Consider the following 6,000-nt stretch of genomic DNA (forward strand, 5'->3'; position numbering starts at 1 on the left):
GCAACGCCCCAGTGAAGAAGATGAGTGGGCTCCTGTGGCCTTAGGAAGCCGATCACTGACTGCCACGGAACAGAGATATTTCCAGATTGAAAAAGAGGCCATTGCGATACACTGGGGGTGCAGCCACTTCCATTTGTATGTATATGGGAAGCCCTTCCTTGTCACTACGGATCACAAGCCTCTAATTCCACTCTTTACCAGGACCGCATCAAAGCCTCCACCACGGATAGAGAAATGTATGCTCCAGCTGCAAGAGTACAACTGCAGAATTGAGTATCACCCAGGAACAGGCAATTTGGCAGACTATCTGTCCTGTCATACTTGAGCCGCCACGCACAGCGAAATGGAGGTCGCAGAGGAGTATGTCCACTATGTGGTGGACCAGTCTCGCCCCTTGCCCGTCTCACTTGGGGATATTTGTCAGGACAATGGTCAGGGTGAGTGTTTACAGAAAACCCTTGAGGCGGTAAAAACAAACAAGGGGCATTATCTCAAAAGCCAAGGGGCTATTCTCACTCCCAACGTGAGGAGGGTGCCAGAGAGTCTGTACCAGGTGAGACAAGAACTGAGTGCTGATCCCAACAGGTGCCTTTTAAGGGGCCATCGCCTGGTCTTCCCGGTGTTATTAGTAGATCGAGCAATACAGTTAACCCATGTTGGACATCAGGGAATGATGAAGACAAAAGGCCATGTTCGAACAAAAGTGTGGTTCCTCTTGATGGACAAGAAAGTGGAGGATGCAGTGCGATCCTGTTCATGGTGTCAAGCAACTGGGGAGCCAAACCCTCCTGCACTGACTGTGGCAGAATGAAGGCCTCTAAGGCCCATGGATCTGTGCCAGCATGGATTTCGGATACCTTCCTGATGAGAAACACACATTGGTGGTGATCGATGATTACTCTAAGTATCCCGAGGTTGAAGTGCTGTCATCCCTGAGCGCCGGGGAAGTAATACCGAAGCTGGAGAAATTAATGACCACCCATGGATTAATCATAGAACTAAGGACTGACAACGGTCTTCCCTTCCAGGTGCAGGAATTTGCTTCATATCTAGCCTCGCTGGAGATTGTCCACCGAAAGATCACTCCCAAATGGCCGCAAGCCAATGGAGAAGCTGAGCGTTTCATGAGAACTTTGAACAAAGTGATCAGAATTGCTTCTGGCAATGGTGACTCTCCTGAACAATCCATTTACTCCTTCCTAAGAGATTACAGACAAACGCCACATGCTACAACAGGTCGTGCCCCTGGTCATCTCTCAATGGGGAGAGTAGTCAATGACTCCAACCCTCATCACCCACGGTGAGCACCTGAAGCCACTGATGACCAAGCTGTGGACAAGCGGAGAAAAAGGTCAAATAAACAAGTCAGTAAGCATCACAGAGCACAGAGATCACATCTCAAGGTGGGAAATTTGGTACTTGTCCAAGATCGGCACCCTGGCAGTAAATTCAGGCTGCCGTTTGAGAAGGATCTGTGGCGCATCACAATCCTGAGAGGCACGCAAGTCATGGCCCAGAAAGGTCTGGAGCCCATCAGGAGGAACGTCTCGGCTTTCAAGAGGTCCCACCCTGGTCCAAATTTAACAATCCAGAGCAATGATGTGAACAGGGATGAAATGGATGGGGAATAATGGTCAGAAGACGAAGCTAAAGCAGCTGACCCAGAGGCGCTTGTTCTCCTAAGAAGGAGCCCCGGAGTCAGCCAAGAACTCTCAGTATCGCCTGTGACCCCTGATGCAGCCAGAGAGGGCAGTCGTGAGAATCAGACACAGTATGGACAGAGACACAACCCCCAGCCGTCCAGCAGGCCGAGCGACTATCACTGCTAGATGAGTACACTGGTGAACAGAGATCCTGGCAGTGACCTGCAGTGGTGGAACATTATGAGATCTTGGTGGTCTATGCACCGGTGACATGATTAAAAGTATTTTTCAATTTTTATTTTGGGAGGAACGTAGTATCGCCTGTCACAATACTTTTGTCAGGCTGAGCATACTGTTGTAATGTTGCCAGGGGCAGTTCATAGGCTCACCCCGATGGCGTGTGTGAGTTTGGTTGAGCCCACATTAGGTGAGCGGTCTAAATAAATGTGCATGATCGTGAGGCGGGTTCAGTAGCAAGACCCCCGCGATTACATTCAACGGTCTAACGGTGTGGTCTTAGTGATTTAGCGCAAGCGTGCTTATACGCTGCGCAAGATAGGCCCGCATTTACATACTGGCCTTCCTGCTCATATCTACCGCCCTTCACGGGCTCCACGACACAACACATGCTTCCTAGCAGGCAGGTGTACTTGGAAGAGGTATAGAAAATCCATTTTAGTTTTAACGCACAGTGCTTAAAAAGGGGGGTCTAATTATTGCTGAGAAAATGTAATATCTTTGAGTTTCTGTAACCTGAAAACCTACTTTAAACACAAGGGTGACTTATGCCAGTGTCAACTCAACAGACCTATGGATGAAGAGGCTCATCAAACCCATCTATGTTAGCTTGCATGCATATATGTTAATGATTTTTTGCAGTATTTTAGGCTTGCAAGGCAGTTTACCTATCTGTAGATCAGATCTAAAAAAGACTGGGCATTTTCCAGGCTTTGATTGCACTGAATCTACCTTTTGAGGACACAGTTTGATTGAGAAAAGCAGAATGGACGATCTCAAAACTGATCACTGGCACATGACTGTAACAACTGGTGGTCCCACCCTCCTGAACCAAGTTACTTATTCAACGCCCCGGGATGAAAATGGACTGAGATGGAACCGTGTAATAGTGGTCATCCAGGCCAATGGTGCACAATGCTGCACACTCCAACCTGATGTAAACACAGACCCGCCAACTCACACTGTACCACAGCGTGACAGGCATTATCAGCTCTCCTCAGAGTCTCTCGGCCAAGAGCTGACATCACATTTGCGCAGTAAGTGTGCTGGAAACTCCTGTAGGGCAGGTTTTCAGCTCAGGTGTGGAGGCGCTGCACAGCAGACATCCATCCGGGGTTTTGCAACTTCCCAGAATATTGGTGGCAGCCTCAGAAGCCTTTGCAACGTTTTTTTGGAAAGGTTGGGAAGACCTGCTCAGGCAGTGGCAGACCGTTAGCCCCACCCTCTGTCCTTGCCCCCTCCCATGGTTGGTCAGGAAGTGATGGGTTCAGAGCCTCACTCCCACTCCAGGACCCACCCATCAAAGGCCCTATCTCCTCCTGTCACACAGTCTATTTTCAAAGTGTGCAAGTCTGTCAACATACATTGAGGGAGACATTGATATCCTATAAGTGCCTATCTGTTGCGCTGCTGCTGACTACAATGGAACATATAGTATATATACAAATGCGCAGAGGGCAATATGCTATCCATTACCTTCGTTGAGTATGAGGAAGTGTCATGACTCACAAAAGATGAAACCTAGAGTGAGTCATGATGCCTCTCCCCTCCCTCACCAATGGTTAAACAAAATAGCATATTATGCTCTCTGCATCTGCATATATGGTTTATGACATGGCATTTTCATGTATCTTTGTTTTAACAAGAGGTATTTAAACAAAAGCAGGATTCAAGGGGTTACATTTGTGCAGAAAGGTAAAATCACACTGTAAAGACGTATATTTATTTAGAGAGTTGTTTCCTTTAGTAAAGTGGTTGATATCTGTAATCTGTGATGTAGTAAAAAGTGTTCGTCTTATACCATTTTTGTGCGGTGGAGTAATAAACTAGAATTTGGAAATTTGCACTGCAGTAATAAAAGTGTGAATGTGTGTATCCTACTACAGGTGTTATATAACCTGTGGGTAATGGGTCACTGTTATTTTCACTGCCATTGCGTAAACCTTTAGGTGAACTACTTTTACTGCACATAAGATTAGATCTACATCACTACTCAGAGATTCAAGATGATTTAGCATTTTTTTGGTTGAGCGTACTGGACTGAACATGTGCTCTCTGTTGCGTGGCATATTGCAGTTTATCAAGAACTTAGATTGTCTCGGACCCCACTCATTGGTTTGCTTTCCTTGTCACTCATTTGCCTGTTTCTTGTTGGTCTTCCAGCTTGTTAATCTTATGCTTGTCTCTCCTATGTAGAATGACACCTTTACAATCTCTTTGATTGGCTGGCATTGCTGCTTCCACTGCTGGGTTTCAAGCACTACTTTTTCTGATGCTGTATATTTGTGCAGCTCCACCAATGCCTTGCTGAAAACTTTGCATACATCAGACTAAACCCTGAACCCAAAATAATTGCCCCCGTGGTTTAGGGAGATAGGAGGTAAAAAGGTAAAACAGGTTGAGAAAGAAGGAACTGGACAATGACTCGGTGAACCTGTACCTCTCCCCTCACCGTCTTCTTCCTCGCCCCCTATCAGGGCACCACGGTCTTCACCCCTCACCTCATTCACCGTAGGCTCTTCCTCGCTGACAGGACAGGAGGCACCTGTCTACAAGGGAAGAGTTGAAAGGGCGAAGCAGGGATATGGACCTGAACCAGGAGCAACGTACAATAAAGGGAGTGGAGAGGGAACCACAGGTATATCCATCATGTAAGCATAGGAGATCAAAAACAGGGACAACCAGTGTTGAGTGTGTCATTGTAGTAAACTTAGACCTATTTAAAGGGACATACCATTGGAAGAGGGACTGATGTAGCGCACAATAGTGCCTAAAGAGTGCCTAGAAGCTAGGTAGCAGGAAAGCCCAATGAGGTGTATGTCAGCTGCTGGTGATGATCTGCAGCTTACGAGTTTGAATCACAAGAGGGCCAACTCAGACTTCCATCCTTCCGAGGGGGTTACGTCAGTGGCGTTATATAGATAACAGTAACACCTGTTGCTTAGAGAGCTCGGGAATTGGCAGACAGCAAATACGCGACATGCTTATGCTGGCTGCACAGTGCTTAGTAAAAGACATATAAAAAATATCACAGCCCCATCTACAATGCCAACTATAGAACAACTATAACAAGATTTTTGTAGAAACAGCTAACAGTAAAAATGTGTTATTATTAGTGGCAAATTGTTATAAAGCAAGCACTTCTGTCAGACACACTGTACAGAATAAGGCGCGCGTTATTCACACCTACTGACTTCAGAAATAGTGAAAGGCTGAGCCGGACCCGGCGCGAGGAGGGTGCCTGTACCACATAAGCTCACTGTGGCGCGCGCGCGCGCGCAGCTCGGGTGACACCTAATCAGCTTCGGGCGAATTAACTGCAGCTATTTAGAGGTTCCGAAGTCTCCAAAAGAAGGTACCTGGTTATTTATACCGTAAAGCCCTAAAGCTCCGAAAAACGAACGGAGTTAAAATTGTATTGCCCCTCTACCTCTCGTTGCGCACAACCCTCGGTGACATGTTCTCCCGGGTTCGGACTTTACAGGGACTCGGTGCTGTGCTGGAAGTATCTAATCTTCCTTCTTTCGCACTTGGCTCGGGGGGCAGGGCTCAACGCGCCGGTCGAGGGCGTAGAAACGGACAAATACCAAGGCAGCGCGTGCCCCGCAGGAAAGGGTACCACTACCAGCCCTTACCTGCGCGTGTCCGTCTGCCACAGTCCGATGTGCTGCGCTCCATGTCTGTACCGAGCCGGTGTCGCAGTATTTGTAGTGCTTAGCGCCCCCTCGCGATGAGCGAAAAGCATCCATACATACACATAATTTTAGTAAAATCAAAAGGTCTTGGCTAACACAGAACTGAAAATGCCAATCATCGTGCCATTGGCTGCCAGCCTCTTTCATTTGAGAGAGAAAGCAGAAAAAAAAGCAAAAAAAAAAAAAAGAAGCCAAGAAGGAAAGTAAGTAAGAAGGGAAGAAAGAAAAGACAGAAAGGTAAGAACGAAGGTTATAAAGACAAACAGAAAGGAAAGAAAGAAAGAAAGAAAGGCTAGAAAGACAGCAAGAAAGAAGGAATGAAAGCAAAAAAGTAGGCAAGCATGAACGGAGGAAAGAGAAAGAAAAAGGAAGAGTGAAAAAGAAAGAAAAAGAGAAAACAAGAAAGAAGGAAAGAAAGTAAGAGA

The 6,000-nt window shown here is 46.7% G+C and overlaps 1 protein-coding gene across 1 annotated transcript in view; it reads right to left on the reverse strand.

The window, feature by feature from the left end:
• HSD3B7 (hydroxy-delta-5-steroid dehydrogenase, 3 beta- and steroid delta-isomerase 7) overlaps positions 1–5,578 on the reverse strand; it is a 496,942-nt gene extending 491,364 nt beyond the window's left edge. Inside the window, exon 1 of the mRNA XM_086932049.1 lies at positions 5,516–5,578. The gene's annotated coding sequence lies outside the window, so the exon portion shown is untranslated. The remainder of the gene's footprint in view (positions 1–5,515) is intronic.
• Positions 5,579–6,000: the final 422 nt, after the last annotated feature.

This window comes from Lissotriton vulgaris, chromosome 7 (assembly GCF_964263255.1).
Source record: "Lissotriton vulgaris chromosome 7, aLisVul1.2, whole genome shotgun sequence".
Lineage (NCBI taxonomy): Eukaryota > Metazoa > Chordata > Amphibia > Caudata > Salamandridae > Lissotriton > Lissotriton vulgaris.